The following is a 27,902-nucleotide window of genomic DNA, read 5'->3' as shown; positions in this document are numbered from 1 at the left end:
GCTTTCCATGGCAACAGCCATCTTCCCTACGGCTTAAAAATGATAACACGAAAACCATAGATTGGAATTATGAACCCCAGGTTCTTGAGTTCACGTGGAGGGCCTTTGAGAAGCAATTGGGATTTGGTGAAGTGGGGCTCTTGTGGTGGCATTCATGGCTTCCTAAGAACTAAATCTGAGCTGGCACTCAAGCCGTGCCCCATGTGGTACCCTCCACTATGTCAGGATGCAGCAAAAAGATCCTCATCGATACTGCACATATCTACAACATACACTTGGGCTTCCCAGCCTCCAGAACCACGGGGCAAGCACGCTTTTATTATGCATTACCCAGTCTTCAGTGCTTTCCTATAGCAAGAGAAAGCTGACAAAGACACAGTGTAGCAAACATTTTACAAGGTGTTAGATCTGGAGCCGCCAAGCTGTCCTGCCAAACTGCTCTAACCCACAGCGGGCTTGATTCATTGTATAAACGCATGGATTGCAAACCAAGGCCTTTCCTCCCAGCACTTCAGTAGCCTGCATTCCCCAGTCAGCTGGAAGCTAATGAGAACACATTTTCCTCATTTCAATATTTGCTATTAAAGAACTTTTCTGGAATATGTGGCTCTAATTTTCCACGTTTTGTAGTGGAGACATTATATATACTTTGGTAATTGGAATGATGATTATGCCGGGCATGGTAGTACATGCCTGTGATCCCAGTACTCTGGAGGCTGAAGCAGGAGGATTATGAGTTAGAGGCTAGTCTGTACTATAAAGGGAGACCCCATTTCTAACAAACAAAGCTATTCATCAGGAATTTGCTGTGCTTTCAAGGCTGTGTCAAGATCTGCAGATACAGAGTAGACTGGTGCTAACTCAACTGTTTTTTTCTTCCTTTTGTGTGTGTGTGTACATGTGTTTGAGTGTGTATACAAGTGTGTGTGTGTGCATGCGTGTGTGTGTGTGTGTGTGTGTGTCTATGTGTATGTGTGTGTCTGTTTCTGTGTGTGTGTGCACGCGCGTGCATGGATGTGTCTGGGTGTATGTACATGTATGTGTGTGTGTACATGTGTGTGTGTACACACGCATGTGTGTGTGTCAGAATCATCCTCCATCACTCATTTTCCTTATTCAATGTAGCAAGGTCTCTTAGTCAAACCCAGAGGTCACGATACAACTAGTCCCATTAGCTAGTTTGCTCTGGAGATCTTCTATCTAGTCTTGATTTCTGAGTCTGGAATCACTGGCAGGTTGCCATGCCCATCCAGAATTTAGGTGAGTCCTGGGAATCTGAACTCTGACCCTCACAACTGATTGGCAAGCACTTTTCCGAATCACCAGCTCTCTAGCCCTTTCCCTCAAGGGTCCCCCTGCAGAAGACCTTGCTGGCTCCTGTGACTGCACGCCACGCACTTATTCTATAAAACGATGGTTCTGGGGCATCACTCGGTTAAATAGACACTGCACAGTCAATCAGTTTACACCTCAGCTGTTAGTTATGAATGGGGATACTCTGTCAGGAGTGACAACTCTCACACAAAGGCTCAACTTCCTGACAGCAGTGCTTTTCTCACGAGATTGTCTGGAGAAGCCAAGCAGGTGTGGTGCCTGCCAGCTGGGTGCTTCCTAAATCTTTCTTCTCCTGCACGGTGCTTCATAGCACCCCAGAGTGCTACCTTTCTGTGTCCCAAGTGGAGGGCGGCTATTCTGCTCTACTGGCCCCTGTGGTCAGCAAGAAGGAGTCCCTGCTTTTATTTCAAGGGCAGCAGTATTGAAAAGCTGGACACATCAGCAGACAGCAGTAAAGAGAGAATCTTTCTGTGGCTTGGGCAAGGGTTTCTGTAAAAGCAGCCTAAATAAAGGGAAGCATCTCATGGCCATTGTCACTGTCACCGCGACACAGGACAAACACGACCTCAAGAAGGTAACTTATAACCCTCCTCATAGCTTAATGTTTTTGTTTTGTTTTGATTTTTTGTTTGTTTTTTGTTTTTGTTTTTCTGAGACAGGGTTTCTCTGTGTAGCCCTGGGTATCCTGGAACTCACTCTGTAGATCAGGCTAGTCTCGAACTCAGAGGTCAACTTGCCTCTGTCTCCCAAGTGCTGGGATTACAGGCGTGTGCCACCACCACCCAGCTAGCTTAATGTTTCTTATTTCCCAAAGCTGTAAAATTTTGTATCAGACAAGACCATAACACTAGATCCAGGCTGAGGAGAGAGACCATCGTCCGGCACATGTACAAACAAAGTCCATTTCCCACCTATCCTAATCCCCATCCTCCACCTGAAATACAGCCCGGATTTCTATATATCCTGGGTGTTATCATTAGAACATATGTAATAGTGTGTGTGACCTGTGTAGGGTGCCTCAAGCCTGTATCTTCATGACTAAGAAGGCGCAGATTAAGAGGATCCCAAACTGAAGGCCTACCTGAGCCACGCACTAAGGCAGAGGTCAGCTTCTTAAATATTAAGACCCACGTCAAAGACCAGACAATCAAATGTGTATACGAATTGTAAAAAAAAAGCTGAGTGTAATGATACAAGGCTAAGTTGTGCTTCTACACACAAAAGAAAGATGCTTTTAAACTAAAGGCAGCGTGTTTCTAAATTGCACTCCATTCTCAGTTGTAAGCTGAGGTATGGATGGTGTGTATGTGAGGTATGTATGCTGTTTGCTGTTTAGAGAGCAAGCAAATACATTAAAAAGTCACAGAACTAAAAGGAATGCCCACACTGTCTCAAAAAAGGAAAGAAAGCTATGGAAATGTCATTGTAACAAGTCAGATGGACAGTGGACAGGGCGACGGACAGGGCTCACTAGCATGTGAACAGCCTTCTAGGCCTGGGGATGACCCCGCTTCAAGTGTGAAGGACAGAGTGGGCCAGCGCCTCTTCTGCCAGCTGTGCTCCCTGGCACAAGGGACATGGCATGGCCCTTGGTGTCTTTTCTGCAGGTAGCGGGCCATCCATTTGCTGGAGGAGCAGGCTTCCTGCCTCCTGCCTGGAGAAGACAATGGTGGCTTTGGCAGCACAGCTTCTGATCTGTAGCCCCGGCTCCCATCCACACCTCTTAGAACAGGCTAACAGATGACAAGGACAAGCACAGGCCCACCCCCCCAGGGGCTTTGCGGTTTGTTTTGGTTTACTGGGTGACTGACTACATCCTGGGGTGAGCAGTCCAGGTGGCATTCCCCCTTAGGCTTAACATCCCCCTCCCTTCCTTTTGGCACGACCTTGCTTCAGATCCTCTATGAAAAGAAGAAAACACTGTTGCTTTTCCCTCCTCACACCTCATTTTATAAATTTGAGAAATGTATAAATTTAAATAAACTAGCTGTGTAAATGGAGTACTAAATTCCTCATCTGAAAAACAAAACAAAACTCCACAATTGTTGCCCTTGGCACAAACTGCAAGGATTCATTTCGGTAAGACACTAAGTAAGGTCTCTAAAATACCAAGTATCTACAGAAGAGCGGCAACTGACAAGAGCAAGCCGCCTTTGAAAGGTTCAAGCCAATTGGATGCATCCAGCCCTCCCCCCACCCCACCCCCACTCCCTTACCCTCCCACCCCCCCTACCCCCCACCCCTATCCAGGCCCCAGAGTCCGGTATAAAGATAAAACTTTAAAAGGTTCTGCACTCAACGCCATAGCAAGGGAAATCAGCTCAGGCTGAGTCAAGATGTTCCTAGAAGATGCGTGCAGACAGGAGCCAGAATGAGACATGATTTCAAAAATACACACAGAGAAAGGGCCCTTGCAGAGGAAAATAATGTACTCCCACTAACGCTCAGCTGGACCTACTGAAACCAGACAAAATAGCCCACATTGGGACTAGGGGCAAATGCACTTTCAGTAAGTGAAATCCACAACCAAGGCTTTAAGGAACACAATATCCGGGAAGAGAGGTACAGATGCCAATATGCAGCCGCCTCTCTGGTCCCACTCTTCACCCCTGCATCCTGGGCTCAAGGGAGAACTGCTCTTTCAGAGATGTCATGGAGCCCTCCTGGACTGCTTGGGTGCCTCTCTGTCTGCAACGGCGTGGCTTCCTCAAGAGGTCACCTTGGCAGTCAACGTGCTGTGCCTGGGGCAGGGACGGGCAGGGGCTATACTCTAGGCCAGGCTTTGCCATGCCCTTCTCTGTAAAATGGATGGGAAGACATATTTGAACAGGACATCTGGGGTAAGAGAGCTGCTTCTCTGTTCTACCCCGGGTGGGGGTGTGGCAGGGGTGGGGAGGAGGGGCAAGACACAGAGCATCAGCAGTCACAGAGAAGTGCGGAGGCTGGAGAGTGCTGCCTTTGAAACTGGCAGAGAAGTAACAGACAGGGCAGAGTTCGGGGCTGAGCTCTGCTGCCACTCACTGTATGAGCCTGCTTCACCAGATGCCTCTGAGCTAGGGGGCTGACGGGACACACGGAGATAAGAACAGCTGCCTCACGGGAGCCCAGTGAGGGCTGTTTTGTTTGAGATAAAGAGGGTCTTTCTAGGCTCCGGGCTGGCCTGGAGCCCTGCTGTAACCTGCCTACAGGCCCTTGGATTTCTGATCCTCCCCTCCTGTTACTGAGATCACCTCAGGAGTGAATACTGACAAAGGCAAGGCTAGGCATACACACTGCGTCCAGAAACAGCCACTTCCTTCCTTCCCCACCAAGATCGGCTTCTCCCTGGCCCTGCGGCACTCAAGGGAAATCTTCCTGTTTTGATGACCTCACTGAGACCTTAACCACTGACCTTCTGTGATTTGCCTGCCTCATGCTGACAGGCTGGGCTTCCCAATCTTCCTGCCTCTCCCCTAAGGAGGAATGCAAGCAGGGGGCGGGGGAAGTCCTCAACCTCCACCCCAAACAGCTGACTGAGCACAGCTAGAAGAAGAAATGATTTGTGGGTACCCTGAAAGGCCAGTTCACCCTGTTCCAAATCCCAGTTGTGGTAGATTGTAGCCCAGGTCAGACCAATTTGCACTGTGACACTCAGAGGCAGGGCAGTGACCACACACTGATCTCTCCTCCTCCTCCTCCTCCTCCTCCTCCTCCTCCTTCTCCTCCTCCTCCTCCTCCTCCTCTTCCTCCTCCTCTTCTCCTCCTCCTCCTCCTCACGTTTTATATGTCAGTGACTACATACAATTTTGTCCAGGAAATATGTTCCAGGTTGTAAAAATAGGTTTGAAACCCCACTGGGCCAGGTCCTTTGAAGAATTTGAAAGCACGTAGGAAGCAAGAACCAGGAGCGGGACTTTCCTTCGGAAACTTCTTATCATCCCCACCCCCACCAGCAGCAGCACAGCCACCAACACACACACACACACACACACACACACACACACACACACTGCTCTGAGGGCCTTCTTAAGGGGCTTCCTGGAGTTAGTCCCTCCCTAACAACTGCCTGGAGAAACTGTGGTCCTGCCTGAAGGTTCTATGACTCAGGATGACAGAGCCTTACTGGCAGAGACTGAATTTTAATGAGGACTCCATGAAGCCAAGAACAGAACCCTGAGGCCTTTGCACTTCAACTTTCCCTGGAACTCCACTAGAAATGCAAATCCCGCCCTGGGTATCCGGCCTCTCAGCAGCCTGCTGAGGTGGGGTTAGAGGATGGTTGTCCACACAGATGACCCCAGGCCTTGCGATGTGCAAACAGACACAGATGTAGGCCCCACTCCCCCCTTCAGCCATCTGAGTGTTTCAGCATCACAGTGATTTCGCCCTCTGGGCCTCTGCTCAGAGGAGCTCTTTTCTCTACGAAGCAATCTCTTGTTGCCATCCATTCAAGTCTGTCACTGAGCCACCAGGATCTCAGATTTCACGGGCAGAGTGAGGAGTGTTGGGAAGTGACCAGACTGGCCTGTGGGGCCTGTGGTGCTGCGTACTCAGGCTCCAGGATCAGCTCTACCATTTACAGCTGAGTGGCTCTGGGCAAGTTCTCCACCCTTCAGGCCTTGTTTCTTCATTCATCATCTAAGAATGATCCCCCCCCCCCCCCCCGATAGAATTGTTTGAGATGTCTATAACTATACAAAAAGGGCTTAGCCAGGAAATCGCATATAACTAATAAATAATTTTTGTAATTCATCCAGCTCAGAGCTAGCTCTGCCACAGAGGGTTGGCACAGCTTCTGATGTGTTTTCTCACTGTTTCCTGTTGTCACCAGGCTCTAGTTTAGGCCATGCACTGTTCCTGAACCCTGCCTGCCCAGGTCCTCTGAGGACCCCCCCCCCATACCAGCTGCCCACAGGAACTCTCAGGTTCCAGTCAGGCTGACCACGTGTCACTGGGCAGTATCCTCTGTCAGTCTTGCTTCATTCTGCCCTGGGTATCTCCATTATCGCACACTGATTGAACGGACCTGGTTTCTCGGTTTCTCTCCTCTGCAATGCTAAGCAGCGTCAGGTCATCGCATCCCTGAGAGCTGGGCTCCTCCGAGGGCAGCCTCAGCACAGTTCTACTTCCCAGCATGCCCCAAGGTCTGCAGGGCTAAGAGTTTACAGATGGTCACACTAAGCATGGTCACACCCATGTTACCATGGTAACTGAGCCTTACCATTCTAAAAAAATCTAGAGTTGATGATTCTATTGAATGGTTTCAAAGGCACCAGTGAGTCCCACTGACTTCTGTTCTCCCTGCTGCCCATCAGGTCATTGGCTGAGATGCTGTTCACATTCTGAGGGCAATGGGAATGGACTGGTGTGTGTCGGGGGTGTGTGGGGGGAAGGTGGGGGGCGGTGCTGGTGGAAGCTAAAGTGTTCTCAAACACGCATGGAGCAGGGTCCATCCATTATACACTCATTGCCAGCCGCCCAGGAGCTGTCTGCTGAGTGGGTATTGGGTGCAAAGGTCTGCAGGTTTGGTAATAGGCTGCGACAGTGTTTCTTCCCTCAGCATATGATGTTGCTTTTAGAACAGTAGTTCTCAACCTCCCTAACTCTGCAGCCCTTTAATACAGTTCCTCATGTTGTGGTGAACCACCACCATCATAGAATCATCCTCACTGCTACTTCATAACTAATTTTGCTAGTGTTATAGACCTAATGTAAATACGTGTTTACTGATGATTTTAGATGACCCCTGTGTAAGGACCCACAGGTTGAGAACCTGTTTTCAGAGGCTTTCCTTCTGGTAGTTTTGGTGAGAAGAGATACCAGGGTATATAATACACAAACACTGTTCATATTCACTCTGTGTAAGCTACTTCATGTCAGAGCTAGGACATATCAGAGTGGTGTCTATGTCTACCTGGATGCGTTCTCTGTCTCTCTGTATCTCTGTCTTTCTCTCTCTCCCTCCCTCCCTCCCTCTTCATCTTTCCATTGTTTGGCAATGGGCAAATATATAACCAGGGGGCACATTCTTAAAAAGCATGGACCTCAGGGATCTTGGTCTCTTCAGTGGCTCCAGCTCTTGAGACAGAGCTCTATTCGTTTGGAAGCATGGAAGGGTGACTCAGAGTCAACAGAGGACCACAGCTCTGCATCACCATTCTGCTTCTTACAGGTATACCCTACTCTAAGGAAGTCTCAGCAGTCCCATCATTTAAGGCTGGGCCCCACTAATTCAATAATTGGACAAAGAGAAAGACCTGGAGTGGGGATAGACTACGCTGTTAGCCCTGGCTGTTCTATCCTCTGCCTCAGTGCCTATAGCAAGCTAGAGTTCAGTGCCTGACAGCTCAGTGATGCTGGCTTGTAGCCCACCTGCTGAGGGCTAGAGCTCAGGACTTGGTGATCCACAGCACTGCTGGTTCACATCAGTACTCTGCAAAGCAAACAGTCTTCATCCTGGTCTCCCAGAGCAATTGTTTTTCTTAAAGTAACATAGGTAATGTTAGTTAGGGATAGGTACATTCAGGATCTGAGCACAGGTCTGTTGGACTTCCAAGCCCAAATTCAGTATTCCCCACTCAGCTACCCTGAAAGCCAACAGCTCTGGGCACACAGGCAGCACAGACAGGCTGGCACAGTGAAGGGCAGGAATGGGGGAGACCATGAGGATCAGCAGTGGAGAAGTGGCCATACCCCCTGTGGTGTTGGGGAAATGGCGGTCCCCAGTGTGTGACAGCCAGCTTCCTTCCTCCAGAGCCCAGTCTCCGCTGAGGTCCATGTCCCCACCTAGCCCCTCGTGCATGCAGCTCACACCAAACGCCTGAAAGACATAAAGAACAGAAACAGGGGTGTGGGGTGCTGCTGACGCCCTCCCTCCGGGAGAAGACGCCTTCCCGGGTCAAAGTGGCCAGTTTCCAGTCCATCCTGTTATCTTAGCTTCCAGTCTTATTGCAGAGCTCTGAAGCTGGCCTGAGTGTGAGGTGGTTTACGTCCCCAAGCCACATTCCTCTGTCCACTGGTGAAGAAATGTTCTCAAGCAGATGTTGTTACACCTGCATCTTGGGGAAAAATTTTTCTTTTTACTTTCATGTATGTTACTGACTCCTAGAATTTCAGGGAAAGAGGGGAGAATAGGAGGAAGAAAGAGGTAGGAGGAGACAGAGAAGGAAGAAGGAAAGGAGGAAGATGGAAGAAGGGATGGAAGGAAGAGAGACTGTAGTCATATATATATATATATATATATATACCTGAAAAACAGATCAAAAATCATCAAATTAGAGGCTATAACTATCATTAGATATAACATATACATTTATAAATTATATATACATTTATAAATTTTTGCAGTTCCTTACAGGCTTCAGTAATGGGTAAGAGTATTGGAGGACCTCAGAGACCAATTTTCTACTTCTGTTTGCCAAGCCCAATAGGGAGGCTGTGTCACAAGGATGCTTGGCTTTCATGAAAAGATCCAACCACCACAATAACTACTTCTGAGACGGCCTCCTGGGGCATAAACTGCAGCTTCGCTGGTGACAGCTCCTGGCCAAAGTTTTGCAATGTTCCTAACATTTTGCATGGGGCAGGGCTGCAAATAAAAGTGGGTTTTGAATAATTGAACATAACTGAGTAACAGTCTGTGAATGTGGCAAGTGGGACCTCCACTGTGGCAGAAACCCTGAGGCCTGAATGGTTGGGCACAGTTGATGGGTTGCTGTAATCAGACCAGGTAGCTCGATTTGGTCTCTAAAACTTCCAGAATGCTGTTCAGAGCCACTCGGTGGGTCTGCGCACAGCCTACAAGGGCTGTAGCCAGAGCAGTTCAATTGCTGTTTTCTAGATGTGGTTCTCCTGAGAGTGGCACCAAGCAGAAGTCTTAAATGAAGCACCAAGAACAATAGAAATCGTGGTGCACTCAGCAGACAGCTCGCCAGGAATCTGTGTTCAGCCTCAAGGTCTTATAAGATAATTTAGAACAAGAGTGTGCATTAACAGTAATAGCTGACGACAGCCCTGGACTTAAGAAGCCAGAGCTCATCCTGGCTCTCATGATAACTTTGACCTCTAAACAAATCCCTTTATCCAGGCTAAATTTTCACACTCTTACTGAAAGAATCAAGATTTGATGGTGTCAGAGGGTGAACCAGGCTCCCGAGGTCTGCAAGCAAGAATATTTTGCTTTTATATTTGTGGTTTGCATGGTGATGTCCTGTACAGGCTCAGATATTTGCATGCTTGGCTCCCAGCTGGTGGAACTGTTTGGGAAGGACTTCGGAGGTGTGGCCTTGTTGGAAGATGTGTGTGACTGGAGGTGGGCTCTGAGGTTTCAAAAGCCCATGCCATTCCCTCCCCCTCTCTCCGCCTCCTGTTCATGGATCACATGTGAGCTCTCAGCTACTGCTCCAGTGCAACGGCTGCCTGCCTGCTGCTATGTTCCCCACCATGATGGGCATGAACTCTAATCCTCTGGAACCAGAACCCCACTAAACTCTTTCTTTTGTAAGTTGACTTGGCTATGCTAGCTTTTCACAGCCATAGACAAACAAGACACAAAGGCAATCTCTCTCCTATGTCAGTGGACTGAGGAAGCTACATTATTTGGTTTTTGGCTAGCTAAGTGTGTAATAGGCAGCCAACTGAGCTAGAGGTTGCCTACTATTGAGCAAGAGACATTCTCTGAGCAAAACTAAAAATATAAGTCAAGTTGGGTAGTATAAGCTGTAATTTCAGCACTTGGAAGATGAACACAGGACCATCAAGTGTTCAGTGTCATTGTCAGCAATACAGAAAGTTACAGACCAACATGTGTCCCTTCCCCCCACAGCATTTAGCTGTGACCCTCCTGGCTGGCAACCCCCCCACCCTTCCCCAGGTGTTATCTCCGGCCTATTCAACCTGCGGCATTCCTGGCCTACAGCCTCCACCCTTCCCCTGGCGTTATCTCTGGCCCTTGTTCCATTGGGAACAATACAGCCATTTTCACCTTAACTACCAAGGCCGCCTCAGCGCAGCTCCACCCGGAGACCAGCAGAAAACTGCGTGACTGAAAGCAGACAACCTGCCGAGAAGAAGATCCTACGAACTCGCAGCCATTTGGGGGGCAGGGTGGTTTTTCCAAAGATTATAAATATTGGCTTAATGATAGTAAAGTCAGTCTCTATGGGCAACTGTCCTCTTGACTCATTTCTCTTTCGTCCCCTTCCCGTTAACCTCAGAATTCTCTTTCAGGTATTCCGTTTCGTATGTGGCCGCTGGCGGCAACAAACATGAAATGCACAAGGTAGCTTCAAAACAAAACTAATCTGAGCCATGTCCACAATGGTCTCATTTAATCAACTGAAACAAATATATAATGTTTATGTCTTTATTGATTATTAAATGATATTAGTAATACTAAAATCCTGGAAAAGATTTTATTTACAACAGGCTAGAAATTCCAAATCACTCTATTAATCTCTGCATATCCCTGAGGAGTTGAAAATTCCAAGAGCTTTGTTTGATTTTTAATTATCCCTCAGAGAGTAGTGTGTGAAGTAGATTCCTCATCCTTCCAGGCCCACTAATGTAGACAGTCCTGAACTCCAGGACTGTTAGATGTGTAAGATGATGTCTTCTGGATGTGTGGGCTAAGACTCGAGCCATGAATGAATTTTCGCCATCTGAACATTTTAGGTTCCTTTCTGTAGATGCCACTGACATGTCTTGATGCCTGAATTTCATACCTTAACTTGGAAAAGCCAAGCATCACATATGAAGTGAAATTGAGTGACTCAAACATCTGTTACTGTGACTACAGCACTATCCCTTGAGTCCCAGAAAGCCCTGGGGTTAGTCATAAAATTCTAGATTTTAGAAAATAGTTTCCAAGCCCGTGTCCCTATAAAGAAACTTACCCAGAGTTTTCTCTGGGTATCTAACATCCCAAGTAAAATCTCAAAAACTAAACTAAAATTTAAGGAAGCCACATTAATCTAGTGACAAATTGCTGCCGCTATGCGAACAGGGGACTGCATTAGGCAGCACAGGACAGCGTGTTCGGTGATAGCTGTACCTGGGACTTAGCTGCCCTCTGCAGAGAGGTGCTGCACACATGAGCACCGGGGGCTATGAGATGCTGGGCTGTTGTGAGGACATACTTGTTGTTTAATAAATACTGGTTGAGTAAAGGAAGGAATATATAAGGATCACATGCAAGTGAGGACAAGCCAGGCATTACATCACTTTAAACTCCCAGAGGAGACGTGCTGACTCTGAGGAAGTGAGGTAAGGTAGCTGAGTGGCAGGGATTAGGATGTATGGGGATTTAGCTCCATGAAGCTGACTCCTCTCCTCTTGCTTCTGTGCCTCCTAAGTGAGGCAGTCTCCCAGCCACTCAGACCAGAATCTGGCCAACAAACTGTGGCTGCCTGGGCGAGCGTGTTCACATCCAGCCAACCACTGGCCTTTGGTAATGCTCTGACATGGAATCCATCTGTGTTGGCTCTCACTGCCTCCGCTGCACTCACAGCGGACCGTGTCCCTTGTCTGTCTTCCGGCCTCTGTCCGGATAATCACACTTTGGTTGTAGCAGATGCTTTTGAAACTTATCTGATGAACCCACTCCCCAGCTGAATCAACTCATTGTTCCTGGGAGAAAGTGAGGATGCTTCAATGGTGCATACACGATCCAGCTGTGACTGGGTGTGTACAACTCCTGAGTAAGACTCCTCTGGTTTCTTTTGCATTTTCATTCATACATACATTCATGCACCTTGAGCAGGACTTTTTTTTGACTGATCACCATCCTCACTTTGCTAACTACATCCTACCGATCTGGTTTTTTGACCTGGTCAAGGGGTCCCAGAGTCTTCTACCAGCTCCCACCCCTTCTGCCATTTATGACACGGTATTACTGTTCTACTCATGTGTCTGAGAGGTTTGGTTTACAGTTTACTAGCTTAGAACAGAGGCTGTGCCTTGTTGGTATGTTTATATTTTCACAGTGGTTGTCCCAGAGTAAACAATACAGATACACTGAGCAAATGAATACACTTAGGGAGAATGAATATGTAGGAATGCATCTGGCATAAGTCCATCTCATTTTAGCAAGTCTCTTTGAATAGCACTCTGTCTGCACCCTCCTCCACAGCCCGTGTTTTGGGAATTTCTCTACCTAGGCACACCATATCTACCTCTACTTCTATCTGGTCTTGACCCTGTCTGGCTTTAACTGGCTGAGAGCCCCCTACCCATGTCCCCACTTCAGCTTACATACCTGCCTATCTGGTTGGCATGCCTGATCACCCATGTAGACACCAACCTCCCTAAAGCAGCCAAGTCACACTTGGAGCCCTAGTCACCAGGGCCATTTCTGATGTTAGGAACTTGACCTAGAAATACAATTCAGAAGAATCCTGCCTGGACTTTGGTTATTTACTCTGCCATTCTGTGGTTCCATCTGTAAAGGAATTCATTAATTACAAGTACAATGCTTGGGGAATCAGGTAGTGCATTCTGTTGTTAAGGGACTTAAACAACCATATTAGTTCTAAGGACTGTAAATCTGACCTGGGAGGCAGGTCTACTTGATGATAACTTGAGCTATAAATTAAACTATACACAAATGTGTGTGTACCCATGAATGCATGCATATAAATTCACTCACTCGGTAGATGAATATTTATACAATCTTAAGAGTGGCTTTCATGTCCTAGCCCCTGGACTAAATGGAGACAAGAATAGATTTTTGTTTTATTTTTTGAGGGAAACATGTCTGGACAGATCACTACAGGACAATGTAACAAGTGGAAATGTGGGTGCACACCCAGTGAAACACAAGGATTTGCAAGGAGTAGGTTCTAGAATTGTGAGGATGATCTGGAGGTCTTAGTTCAAGCCTTGCCTTTTTCTTGACTCTCTAGCAAATGCTGTTCAGCCTGAGCTGAAGCCCCACCAGAGACACCGCGCGCCCTGAGACCCTAGCCAGCCCGGGGCATCTGCGAACACCTATCAAGCAATTCATATTTAGATTTTCAACAAAAAACTGATAATGTCCTGCATTCTGAACTGTTTCAGCCCTTTCTGGACCATGTTCTGTTTTTGAAAGGATGTCTAAAGGTGAGATGTATATCTTTCTATGAATGGCAAGAGCTCACCCAGATCTAGTAGTCTCCATGCTTGCAAACCGAGGCCCGCTTCTTTGATGAGGCAGGAGTAAGGATGATGGTGACATAAATTTATACGGCCCCATCCAGAAGCTGAATGATACAACTGACTGAAACGGCAAAGAGAAGAGAGCACAGCATGGGACTCGGCCTCCTTTACCACTCAGTTCTCAAACACCTAAGTCCCAAGCCTCCATGTCAAGGACAAAGTGTCATAGCTGACCACAGTTGAACGGTGGATACTCTCCCCTTAGGGCAACCGCAAGGGTTTATTCTGATGAGTTCCAATATCTAACCTTGGAAGATGCATTCCATCTAGCTCAGAAGAACCCAAATATAGAAAAAGAGACACTTGGACTCTTAACATGCAATAGACAGCACTTAAACTTTGGGGAAAAAAACTGCGTGAACACATACTGTGAAGGCATTGCTTTTTGGATGAATAAAGGTTGAGAAGCATTGAAAGGCAGAGCACTCTTCTGTCTGAAATGCTTGATGTCCGAGCATTGAGCCAATTATTCTGTGCTTCTTACTTGTTTCTGAGAATCCCCCTAACATCATAGAACTGGGAAATTTCAATAACTTGAAAAACATTATTGAACACTGGCTTCTCCAAAGGGGTAGAGTGTTTTCAAAGCTGTGGTATAATTTATTGATGTTAATATTTTAAGTATGCCAATAAATAATTCATACTGTCGCTCTCGACGGAGCTATGGCAACAGGCATATTTTTAGGAAGTATAATGAAGTTACAAGTTATCAGAACTCAGGCTTTCCATTTCTAAAGCTGGTCCATGGAGAACCGACTCCAGACTCTCTCCAGCAGGTCTATCCTGTGCACACTAATTCCTGGTTCCCTTGCTGGTCCATGGAGGTCAAACCTGGAACCCTCCCCATCGAGACCTTCCCATGCAGACTAGCTCCCGTTCCCTTTCATTTTAGAACTTCAACACAGTTCTTTTGCACCAGAGACCACTCCTCTCACAAGATGACGGTCTATCACATTAAGGCCACCTTCCTTCTCAGAGCAAAGCCCTACCTTTACCGCTACATTCTGCCTAGGAGCACAATGACCAGGCTGGCTCAGGAAATGCTTGTTGAGTAGAGATTGGTATACTAAACTCTCAGCTGAGAAACACAACTCCTCACACAAGACAGGTAAACCTACAGCCATAACAAAAGTCCTGTCACAAAATCCACCATCTTGGCAGTTGTCCAGATATAAGTTGATGGACAAAGAAACAAAAGTGTTTGAAGAGATCAGGGTTCTCTTCCTTGTTTTCTTAATGTATTGACCCAGCATGAGACTTTCCCCCAAACTCAGTTTTTCCAGTATGCAAAAAGGGGCTCACAAAGTCTCTTCTCCCTTCCTGAGCACAATTTTGGGGAAAACAGACATCATCTAGAGAATATGCAAAACAATACACAAATATATAGCAGCTCCTAGTGAATTTGTTTATAGACATCATTCCATAATCAGAATTGAATTTCAACTTGGCTGCTCAAGCTGTGAGGGGACAAGCCTGAGGGAGGCAGGGTAAACACAGTGGTTAGCAGCAAGGACTCTGGGGATAGCTCCGAAGCTAAATCCCAGTAGTAGCAGTGGTCTTGAGCAAGCTAACCTGATGAGCCTGACTTTTTTCATTTCTAACATTGGATCACAGCTTGTCGGGTCAATGCAGCAAGCAATGGAGAAAGGTCTGTAATGCGCCCAGTGGAAATCCTGACCACATTAAAAAATAATAATTCAACTGAAAGGATAGAAAATAATACAGCCTAACTCTCTAATGACCCCAAGAAGTCAGAAGTTTAAAATGCTATCTCGCTTTGTTAGAAACTAGGTAAAAGGTCACATTCCAGAGCCCGCCCTTTGTTTAGAGCTAGCAGAAAGGCCTTGATCCTGGCCCCATAGGGTAACTGGAAATGGACTAAGCTTATCTTGCTTCTGTAAACTGCTTACATCATTATCCCTATGAAGGAAGAGTTCACACAGCTATAGACATTCAAGAATATAGGAAACTAATTGGTCCACTGAGCGTGGGCTCCGATAATTTAAACTAATTGGCCTAAAAACTATGGAGTGGTACAAATCAATTGGCTCACATTTCATGTGCTCTCCATGCTAAGAAATGATTGGTTTGTGAGTCGCGGGCTTTGTCGTAAACTTATAAAAGCTGTCTCAATTCGGCACTCGTGGTCCACAGTCCTCTAACCCTGCGAGGTATACAGCTGTGGAACCCAGAATTCTGGAATAAAGAAATCCTCATGTTATTGCATCGAGACAGTTTCTCGCGAGTGATTTGGGTGTTGCCTTCCAGGGCGTGGGGTGCCGGGGCACCCTCGGTTTTTTGGGGTCTTGCACAACCACTGACACTAGCCATTGTTCTTGGTTGTCATTGGTAACATGTGAAGAGTATCTTAGTCCTTTTCGTTTCACAGGGAGTGAGAGCGGACTGTGAGGAGCTCTAGAAGGCTGCCGTTGGTCTCCGTGAGGGCTCCATTGGGTGGTGGCTAGGGTACATTTCTATGGAAGAAGATCACTGGAAAAAGTGGGTAAGAGTGCAGCTGTCCTGTGGCCGGTTCTCAGAGGGAGAAGAATAGCCAGCAAAGTGCAGCAGAGGTGAAGAGGCGAAGGGGCAGCAAGAGCTTTCTGGGGAAGAGTTGTAAACAGCACCGGCTAGCCACGGGGTGCCAGGAAACCACTGCAGAGGATTAACTGTCTTAGAGAAGGGAGTCAGAGTCAGATGAGATCAACTGTCACAGCAGCTCTGATTACAAACCAAGAATAGAGTGTTGGCGGGAATAGAGCCTGAGGCTGTAGTGCATCTTGAAAGACATATTTGAGTTGGAGGGAAAAATATAAGTTACCATCCAAAACAACCCTATGAGGTTCTTAGATAATTTTGAATTCTCTAAGCTCGACTGAATATAACAACAGAACGGTTTGAATGTAAACGAGTGTTTTAAACCACAGCCATCTCTGTCTAGCAGCTCTGGAGGATGAGGAATTCTAGAGTGAGGTGCCAACTGGTTGGTTACATGCCACAAAAAAGGCTCTTTACCACCCACTCGCTACGTTTCACAAGGGAGAGAGTGACAGGAAGCCTCTTCTCTCCTTTTCTTGAAGGACCCTCATTATCACGAGAATCCCACCCACGACCTCCTATGAATCTATCCTCTCTCCTAGGTCCCACGTTTAAATACAACCACCCGGAGGGCTAGGTCTTTGCCATAGGAATTTGAATTTGGGGAGAACCAAGCATTCAACTTGAGTCTACTCATTTTAAAAAATTCCAAATTAAAGAAAATTTTAAGTTACTTTTAAATTTTAATTAAACTTTTTCAATTACAGAGGAAGTATTTTTGGTTTTCTTTCTCCATTTCCATGTATTGATATGGTGTTCCTGTGCGCATATGTGTGTTCACATGTGTGTAGGTGCAAGTGCTCTTGGGTTACCTGCACATGCAGGTCAATGGTGGTCAGGAGAAGAGAGTCTCTCCACTGAGCCCAGAGCTTGCAAATATGAACCACATCTTTAGCAGCTTCCTCCCTATCTCCACCATCAGAGGCTGCAATTATAAGCAGGCTGCACAACACATTTGCTGTGTGTTCTGGTCCTCATACTTGCACAACAAGCTCTCTAACCACTAAGCAATCTCCCCTGTCCCCCTAATTTATCTACTCTACATAGTCAAGATAGTACTTTTATACACTGTTAATGTATGACATTGTTAATATAAATGTCTTATGATTTCATGTCTCATTGGACTGAATTATGTTTCAAGGGCTGATTTGCCAATATTCAAAATGAAGGGCAAAATGAACACCATCACCCTGCCCTTTCCTGCTGAGGAGACCTCTGAGAATTCTAGATTCTTGCAGTCAGAACAGGTCTTTGGAGATGAATCTCAGGCTTTCCCCAGGATCTTATTCTACTCTGGGAAGTTTTATACTCCACTAAAATCTGTCCTCCAGGTCATGCCCTGGTGCTGATCTAATGCAAGACTTGGATACACTATTTGTGGCACACGTTCTGTCCACACGAAGGAAACCCACCTCTCCGCTTGCTTTCTTCCTACAAACACACGGTGGCCTGATCATACTGTTCCTCCTGCTCCCATCTTCCCTCAGGCCCTGCCAACCATACGAGCACACACACTCCAAAAAAAAAAATGGATTTGTTCCTGTAGTCACTGTACTGGCTGGTTTTGTGTGTCAACTTGACACAAGCTGTACTTATCACAGAGAAAGGAGCCTCCCTTGAGGAAGTGCCTCCCTGAGATCCAGCTGTGAGGCATTTTCTCAATTAGTGATCAAGGGGGAGGGCCTATTGTGGGTGGTGCCATCCCTGGGCTGGTAGTCTTGGGTTCTATAAGAAAGCAGGTTGAGCAAGCCAGGAGAAGCAAGCCAGTAAGAAACATCCCTTCATTGCCCTGCATCAGCTCCTGCTTCCTGACTTGCTTGAGGTCCAATCCTGACCTCCTTTGGTGATGAACAGCAACATGGAAGTGTAGGTGGCATAAACCCTTTCCTCCCCAACTTGTGTCTTGGTCAATGTTGGTGCAGGAATAAAAACCCTGAGTAAGACAGCTACCCAGTGCTGAAAATGTCACCCAAGCAGAGGCAGAGAGCATTGTGAGGTAGGCCAAGTATATGTGTCAAGAATACAGAGACAGGATCAGTCAGGATGGAGAAGACATCAGGAGAGATGTGCAGAGAGGGAACAGCTACCCACACTGGGAGTCTAGCCCCTTCAGGGAGGAGTATTAGGTGGAGAATAAGCCCCCCCTAGGAGAGTTCTTCAGCCTCCTTTGAGACCAGGTTTCCAGCCACGTCGTTAGAACAAAGTGGCTCTCCAGACAAAAGAATTCCTGCCTTCTGATGCCAGTCACAGGGTGGGAATACCCCATTGTTGGGTTTTGGTCTGATTTCTCAGGGTCGTGGCTAGGATATCCTATATCTTTATATCCTCTCATGTGGCAGGAGCTGAGTAGCTCTACCTTGGTGTCCCAGAACTGCAGGTGTGCACACAGTGTGAGCACAGCTCGCCCTGCTTCTTCATGCTTATTTGAGTTTAGTTTCACATTAGCACAACAGAAAAGCTAGAGAGCTCTGAACTGTCTTTCCAAATACCCATATGCTGAGACTGCCTCACCATGGGCGCCTTCTGGGGACCCTTATGTGCCTCCTCCCATTCTCTGCAGCAGAATTTCCCATCTTGTGTTATGCACTAGAACTTTCTAGGGGACTTTTAAAATATGTTAATGTACTGAATCTGAAGCAGAATATGGAGCATCTAGGGGCAGACTCCAGGTTTCCATGTCTCCTAAAAGCTCCCTTTTATATAATATAATCTTCTAATATGGAGGAACTGAGGTACAGAATACACCCTCCTACAGGCTTTGGGTTTGAGCAGACATTATTTTCAATTATATACGAAATGCAATAAAATGGTTTTTGTTGACTTTAAAGAACATAGGTGTTGAGTATGATCGAAAGGAGAGATCTCACTCACCAGTGACACCCTAAAAGTTCTCTCTAGAGGTAGCTGTTACTGTTTCTTGTTCTGTTTTCAATAATTACCTTTAAACATGCAGATGTATATGTGGATGCATTTATAATGTCTATAATGACACTTACCATAAGGCTGAAATAAAGCAATATGCTCTTGTAACTGGAATAAACTATTTGCCAAAAAATCGACATAGACTCCCAGACTTGGAAGTTAGAGTATAGGCAAGCAGAGCTCTGTGAGTTCAAGGCCACCCTGGTCTACATTGTAAGACCCCAACTCAAAGAAAATTGTGTAGTTACTTTGGTGTAGCAAAAATAACATTTTCAATCAGTGGGGGAAGCTAGATTGATGAGTCTACTGTACAGAATGCAGTGTCAGAGCACTTTCTTAGGTGTGTATACAACCTTCCTTTTTCAGCCTCCCAAGTGCTAGGATTATAGGCATGTGCCACCAAGCCCAGCCCAGCTTATTTTTGACAAAGTGCAAAAGTAACTCAATGAAGGAGGCTTAGCCTTTAAAAAATGGTCCTAGGGTACTTTGACAAATTTCCATCCTCTCTCCAAATTAACTTTGGTTTAACTTGACACTTTATAAAAAAAAATCAATGATAAGTAAATCAAAGATGTAAGTGCAATATATAAAGCTACAACTCTTTTAGAAAAATATAAGGGTAGAGTTCAAGAATTATGCTTAGGTAAAAGATTAAAACTTGCAATAAAAAGCACAGTATATCAAAGGAAAACTTGAGAGGCTCAGATATGGCATGTTTGAGGGTTACTTGAAGAAAAACAAACACACTGACAAACTGAACTTCATGAAAATTAAATACTTGAAATATTTCCAAACACATGATAAATGGATTTACCTAGACTATATGCATATCTGTATATACACATGCATACATATATATGTGGAGGGGTGGTATGTGGTGTGTGTGTGTGTGTATGTGTGTGTGTATTCAGTAAAATTTTTGTCAGTTGTTAAACAGGCAAACTATACAAGTTCACATGTCAGTGAAAGTATATACTGATAGCGAATAACCACATTAAACCCACTAGGCAAGCGCAGATTATAACCACAGTATTACAAGTGCAGATTATATGCCCACTTATCATAGTGAGTAAAATAAAAAATAGATATAATGCTAAAAGCTGGGAAAGATACAGACAAATTCCATTATTGCACATGATAATATATCATCCATATATCAGCTATATATGATGGATATATATCATATATATAATCCCCCCTTCTACTGAATAGCAGTTTGGCAGCTTCCATTAAAATTAAAATCAGCTTCCCATAGGAATCAGATATACCATCCTCTGCATTTGTCACAGAGAGGTGTTCATCTCCCTTCATTCAGAAGCTTGTAAGTAATGCTAATGGTAGCGTTGGGTATGTGTCCCCCAAGGCTCATGCATTTGAACTCTTGTGTTTTCTCAGCCGATGGAGATATTTTAGAAGGTTGTGGGACCTTTAAAAGATGTGAGTCCCCCTGGAGGCAGTGGGTCACTGTGGAAAGACTTTGGCGTTGCATAACCCCACCTACTTCCTGTCTTCTGCTTCCTGACTGCAGCAATATGACCAGCTGCTTCAAGCATGTACTGTGCCTTCTCTGCCAGGATGGACTGTTTCCCTCAAACAGTAATCCAAGCTGCTTCGTGTTCCATATTTGCTTGCACCAATAAGAAAAGTAATTAATGCATTTGTAATGAAAGATAGAAACAACTTCAATGTATTCCAGTGTGCAGAACGGCAAATGACCAGCCATTGTAGTATGTCTATCCTGAGCAGTGCCACTCCATAACAAGAAGGAATCAGTGGTGACGTGCAACAGTCTGGGGGACCTCAAGTGGAACCAACTCTACATAAATTCCTTCTTAGCACACTCACTAAACAGCGTGATAGAGACAATGGGCTTCAAGGGATTAGAAATAGCAGGAGGCGGTAGAAACAGGTCTGTAGTTATGTCATAGTGTTGTGTCTTGTAACTACATTGACATGGTAGTTACATGAAGAATATGAGACAAATTTGCATACAGTTACACACAGGCAGGAGTGTACATGCCCACCTCACCCCACCCACACATATTGGAGTGCAAGCAACTGGAGAAATCTGAATGTCTGTGGTCGTACCAGCATCAATGACCTAGTTCTGATACAGCACTGTAATTATGCAGAAAGTTAAATCTATCTGAGTGAGGCTTGGTGAAATGACCACAGACTCATAGATATCTAAATATTTCATAATAAAAGCTGTATAATATATGAGCCAGCCATTCTTTAATAGTCAGAATGTCTGCATCATGCTTGGTCTAGAGCTCTTATATGACTAGATCAGCCATAAGCCAAAAGAGCCATGCCTACCAAGAATTAACCAAGAGATTACATTTTCATAGATTAAAATGTGCTGTTTCCAAAGGTATAAATAAATGGGGGTGGGGACTGAATATGTACCTCTTGGCGCCAGAGTGATGTTATCCTTCACTTGGGCTGTCTTACCAAAGAGTAAGCTGTGAGCTTGTAACCTGCAATGTTTTGGAGCACCCTGGGTTCAGGATTGCTGTCAATGTCATCCAACTTCAATGCCTCTTTAAATAGAATTTGTACCCCAATGTGTGTGCTGTAAAGGACAAAGGTTGGTGTTGGCTGTCTTTCTCAATTTATCTCCACTGTATCTTTTGAGATAGAGTCTCTCACTGAGCCCAGAGCTCACTGATTCATCTAGATTCGTTGACGAGTAAGTGTTGCGGGTCCTTCTGCCTTCACACCCCCAGGATTACAGACACACACTGCCACAGCGCGCTTTCATGTGGGTTCTGAGGCTTGAACTTGGATCTTCATGGTGTGAGCTCTTTACTAATGAACCAACCCTTTGTCCCCAGAGTTTAAAAAATAATAATGGCTTAAATGAGTGGAGCTTTGAACTACTCAACTCTCAGTTACTCAACTCTCATGGGTAAGACGAGGATTAGAAAAGGACTCAAGAAGTCAAAAACACATGGGCTTGCACTGGCCAGCAAGGCTTGGCAATCTTAGAAAAACCATTTGGGATGATAAGAGGACAAACCTGGGTATAAAGAAGGGAATTCACAAAGCAAGTACTCAGTTGAATATAATGTTGGCTCGTCTTGGGCACCTCTACTGTGACTGGCTAAAATCCTGGATTTGCCAGAGTGGCTATGACGTTGGCATGGTGGTAGCAGCTCTCTGAGTAGCGCCATATCAACATAATGGCTTCTACAGTTAGCCAGTGCTTGTTTATGTGCCATATACGTGGGGGGACACCATACAACTGTTGATGACCCAACATGCATAATTTTACTTAATCCTCACAAGATCATGGTTCAATAACATCATCATCAAGACTTGAAGAATGAGGGAACTAAGTTGAGGAATGTCTCCATACAGTCTAGGGTCAGCCAGTTAGAAATGTTAGAGCCTTGGGCTCCAACTCTGCCATCTGATTTCAAAATCTGTGCTCTTAACTACTAAATCTGTATCTTCTTTAAGACTTGTTTTCAATCCTAGTCTTTACTGATTTTTTCCCCCTAGAGGTGTCCGGCTGGGATGTTCTCTGACTTTATCTTTTCTCCGTGGTACCTGTTTCCTCTAAACAATTTGTTTCGGAAGATGAGATGGGGCCAATAGGTTAGGCAACACAGAGCCTCTGGAATTGATTCAAAGAGATTTGGGTAGGTAGGAGATGAAAAGGGATGTCTTGAAGTATGTGTGATGTGACAGGGTACTTCCCAATGATTTTATTACAATGATAAGACTCATTAGCAAAGTTACTAAGTTTCTCGCACTTCTTTTGTCATATAAGAATTATTGCTTCAGTAAAAAATTCCACAAACAAACACAAATAATGATCTTGGTTTGTTTGTTTGTTTGTTTTTTAACCAACATTATCATGGGATATCTGTCCCTTACATCAGCTCAAGAGCTCTCTACCCAGGAATGGTTGCCTAATGCTGCATAAATCCAACCTTGAGCTTGGACAATACAAATGGTTATCTCCCAAGGTGCTGTGGGCGGCTGGGCTAAGCAGGTCAGTTCACACCTACTGTGTGAGTTCCCCACATATCTGTCCTCTGACGAGGGTGAGTGTATTTTCCCACCTGTGCTTGGGATACCTGAAATGCCACCAGGGGAGAGAGAGTTGGCGCTGTGAAAACTAGCAATCATAAAGTTCAAGTTGGTTGCTCGTTTCCCAGAAGCTGGCTTAGCCGCATGTCACTTATGTCACTTTCCATGGCGACTGGCTTCCCTCTGAGTGAGGGGTAGACAAGGGGTAGATGTAAGCTGCAGACCTTAGCTCTGGTTGCCCCTGGATGTCACCTTCTTCTGTTTTGTTGGACAAACAGCTCCCCAAGGCTGGCTCGGGTTCAAATAAAAAGTTCCATCAATCTTCCATGGAAAGAGTACCAAAGAGCCCTCTCAGAGCAGACATCCAGATGTTTGACCAATGAGTGAATGGATGAACTCGCACTTAAAGCACTAACATAGATATCAATCATCACGTCATTCTGGAAGCAAAAGGCCTTCTGGAAGATTTTACCTCAGAGAATCCTACATACTTTCTAAATTTCTAAGGATTCTGAACACAAAAGTACTAGATATGAATCTTTCTTTGTCTTCACGGGCATAGGCACAGCTCACTCAAACCCCCTGCTCTGTGCTCCCTGGCCGCTGTGTACATTGCATTTTCTGGACACTTGCCTATCTCAGTGTTCTGTGCTATCTATCAGGCCTCACATACGTGTCCCTCTGTGTTTGTTGCTGTGCCTCCCTCCTATTGTGCCACATATAGGCAAAATTTATACACACACACACACACACACAGCTGTGTTACAGTGAGAGCTTATAGACCTTCAGAGAAAAGGAAAAGAGAAAAATAGCTAGCAGTTCTTAACTACCCAGTGCCGAGTCTTCTACAAGTGCACTTACTTCTCTATAGGGCCCAGTAAGATAGGCCCCATTTCCATCCCAGAACAGGAAAAATGAATCAAAGGAATGCCACATAGCTAAGACCAGGCCAAAGCTGTGCCATAGGCTAGGCCAGGGCTCATGACCCCGCCTGTAACCCCAGCTGCTTGGGAAGCTGATGCAAGAGGATCCTATCTGGGTTACAGTAAGTTTGAATCAAGCTTGGACAACCTGATGAGACCATCTCAAAATAAAAAGTAACCCCAGCTCCCAGAAGGCTGAGGCAGAAGGCTCTCTGTGAATCTGAGGCCAATCTGTGGTACGCAGTAAACTTCAGGGCAGGCAGGTTTACATAGCAAAATCTTGTTTGAAAAATAAAATAGTAATTTTAGAAAGTTGGTATTGGTGTCATTCAAGATAGTTCCAAGTCCTGTGAGAGACGGAGTCCTGTCAAGACATAAAAAGTCTCGCTCTCAGTATTCCCGTGGTAGTGGCTCAGCTCCTTTTCCAAATCCAATTCATTAGATAATCTCTGTGATAACTGAGATGCTTTTATCAAACCTTCCCAAGATTCCCAAGGTAGTAAGATCTCTGTGAGTCAATCAGTGACAATGTAACTCAGGGACAGAGTGGCTGGGAGAGTTCTACACACACACACACACACACACACACACACACACACCATTCCATTTCCTTAGAAGAACTTGCACAGACAGGCTCTAGCGTGTGTTTGCTCATTTCTGCCACGAGCATAGCGGCACAGCCGTTGTTTACAAGAGGTGCCTGCGTGTTGGGGCAGGGATCCTAGGCCCCTTTGTCTCCTGCTACATGCCTGAAGAAGAAGGGAAGCATTCAAGCCAGCTAAAGAACAAACCGAGGCTTGCCACAGAGCCTCTGCCCTTCTGCACTCAAACAGAAAAGCCGTGGTCAAAAGGTACGGAGTGCGGAGGATGCCAGCCCAACACAGGTCATCATCTACCTCATCAGTTAAAGCACAACTGGAGAAAGGCACCCAAACCCAGCCCCACTCACAGCCCCCTGTCCACACCTGAGGCTCAGAGTTGAACCATCCAGCCAGGGTCTGCTATCCTTTCAGACGAGCACCAAGGGCTTCCCTCCCCCCTGTCCTAACTCCTGACCTCACTCCAATATCTCCAAGGATGTCCTCCAAAGTCCCCTGAACCCAATGTCCCTAGGTGGGAACTTACTAAATAAAAATATGCTTACCTGAGAGAAGGTTCTGGTGCCCAGCCGTGGGGAAAAAAACCACTAAGTTCTAACAGCAGTGACAGCGACTCACGAGTAAGTCAGCTAGTTTTAAAAGGTGACTTCATCCCTGGTGCCGTGGAGTTTAAAAAGAGCAGCGAGGGCTCCCTAGCTGAGCCAACTCTACCTCAACCGTGATGACTCCATCCAGAGCCACAGGCATTGCCCGGACACGCTCAGCTCTCACAAGGTGGAGGCTGGAATCCTACAGCTCAGTTGTTGTGGATCCTCTCAAGGTCCTGAAGCACCAATCAGTCGCCTCTGCTGGCTCAAGGGGAGGAAAGCCAGGCAGGCACTTCTTTGAGCCAGGTCATTATCTCCCAAGAATCCAACTCTAAAACCTACCAGCACTCTAGGGAAAGAAACAGGTAGTTAGGGAGGCAAGCATCCCTAGGAAAGCGGTGGGGAGGGGAGGGGAGGGAGGTGGGTGAGAAGTCCGGGACAGTTGCCTTGCTGAGGAATTTTCAGAGCTCTTATGTGAGCGCACAAAGGTGACTGGTGAACTGGAGACTGGACTTCACAGGGGAAAGTATTGATTTAAGCAAGAGGCCAGTCTAACAAAGACGACTGGGTTTCATTTTCTAATATTCACCCAACTGTGTGTGTGGGCTCATGTGTCATATTGGCAAATCAGTCCTAAACATGTCCATGTTCTATCTGAAACACTGGGGAAGGACATTTGCATACGGAACTTTTGGTTTTGTATCTTAAGCAGAGAGAGGGCGCAGCAATCCGGTTTCTAACATGGGAGTCATGTCAGTTACTCAGTGGTCCAGGAGCCACCTCTGCATGAGTCCTTGTTCTAGCTGGGGTGCTGAGTGGTGATGGCTGTACTCCCCTCTTGGAATGGAACAGAGCGTTGAGCTAAGCAGCTGCCTGCCCTTCACCCATCCCTCTATGTCATGGGAATTTAAGGAGAATCTAGGTCACTGGACATGGATTTGATTTCTTGCTGAGCTATTCTGGGCCTTTGGGATCTCTCTGTGCCAAGTTTCACTGCAGAAAAATAATAAATATCCCTGTCTAATCAAATATTATATTAGAATCTAAGAGTAGAAGAGGGTGTTTGAACTTTGAAATATAAGAAATGTCAACATGGATTCTGAAGAGACTCGGAAGGCTTCTCTTCAAGGTACAAATAGTGATCCAAACAGAGAAGGGGTGGAATGTATCAATGATAAGTTCACAAGTGAAGGAGCTGTTTTATTCAGTTCATCATAGAATTCTCAAAGTCTAGTCTACAGAGGCACACAGCAAGTGTCCCATAGAGGATGCATGGGGCCACCTCTGCCCTTTCCATGTTTCTAGAATAGTCCCATTGAATGTTAAAGTCACTGTTTTGTCAGTAAGACCATTTGAGAGGATGGAAGTCAGGTCTGTGGGACACAGGAGATCTCGGTCCTTAGTGTTGTCTCTGCTTTCAGGTTCCTCACCAAGGTCACAGTGTTAACCCAGGAGCCAGACCCAGAAGCCTCCTTTTCAGACCTTATCGCCCTTGAAGTCAACTAGACACTCACATCTTGTCCCTGGGGCCTGGACGCCTTCTAGAAGGGTAGACAATCTGCCAGTTGCCTCTGTTGTCAATGTTCTATTAACGTTTTTAACTGTGGTGGGAAGGTGGACCTTACAGCGAGGACTGGAGACTTGCCTTGAGTTGGTTCAGCGATCAACACTGTCTTTGAGGTCATCTGGGGCTTCTGAACATGTTCTCAAGCATTTCCCTTCGACACTTAAGAGTGGAATTATTTTTAACTTTTATTTTTTCCATTTCATTCCCGATAACACATGAAAATACAAATGACGTCGGAATGCTAATCTCGAACCTGTAACTCTGATAAATTCATGACAAGAATGTTTGTGTAGGCAATCACATCATCTGCCGTTCACACCCTTCTGAACTGTAAGCTTCCTGTCGATTTATTCGCTTATTTAATGGTTTAGGTCCTGCTACCCAATACTGAAAAACATGGTGACAGTTGGGTGTCTTTGCCCTGCTCCCTATTTTAAGGGAATTTTAAGAACTCAACATTTCACAACCGTAATGGGAGCTGAGCTGACGGTCTTTTGCAAGTAATTTGCCAAATTAAGGCGAATTGCCGTTTACTTTCAAGTTCTGACTTTTAGGCTTACTGTCCTCAGCGCTAAGAAAACAGGCTGGAGAATTCTGGAATCCTGGAAACTCACAGACAGCTTAAGCTATATGGCAAGACCCAATCTTAAACAAACAAAAAACAATAACAACAACAAAACAAAAACCAAACCATAACAGAAAACAAAAAAACTACCTTTTAGCATAAATCGCATAACAAATGACTCCCATGAAGAAGTATGGAGAGAGTCCTAATCCTGGAAAGGATTGACCTAGCATTGGAGGGGAATATAAGGACAGAGAAAAAGGAGGGAGGTGATTGGAGAATAGATGGAGAGAAGAAGGTTTATGAGACACATGGGGAGGGGGGATCCGGGAAAGGGGAAATCATTTGGAATGTAAACAAAGAATATAGAAAATAAAAAATATTTAAAAAAAAACCTACCTTTTGCCTTTAGTAATTTATATATATATATATATATATATTTGTTCTGCTTATTTTGGGTCCATGTTGTCTGATTTTCTTCTTTTTCTACATCCTTAAGACAAAGTCTTACATCTTTGGATTGACATTCTTTCGATAGGTTTTGAAGCTAACGATATCCCCTAAGCTTTACTTTAACTGAAACTTCAAATTTCAAAA

The 27,902-nt window shown here is 45.5% G+C and overlaps 1 pseudogene; it reads left to right on the top strand.

Moving 5' to 3' along the window:
- The first annotated feature begins 1,858 nt into the window (after window positions 1–1,858).
- The window catches only part of LOC127689840 (ribosome biogenesis protein NSA2 homolog), a 51,197-nt pseudogene continuing 25,153 nt past the window's right edge, over window positions 1,859–27,902 (top strand).

This window comes from Apodemus sylvaticus, chromosome 7 (genome assembly GCF_947179515.1).
Source record: "Apodemus sylvaticus chromosome 7, mApoSyl1.1, whole genome shotgun sequence".
NCBI classification, from domain to species: Eukaryota; Metazoa; Chordata; class Mammalia; order Rodentia; family Muridae; genus Apodemus; species Apodemus sylvaticus.
Note: the sequence above shows the minus strand (reverse complement) of the source record. Positions and strands in the feature narration are given on the sequence as shown.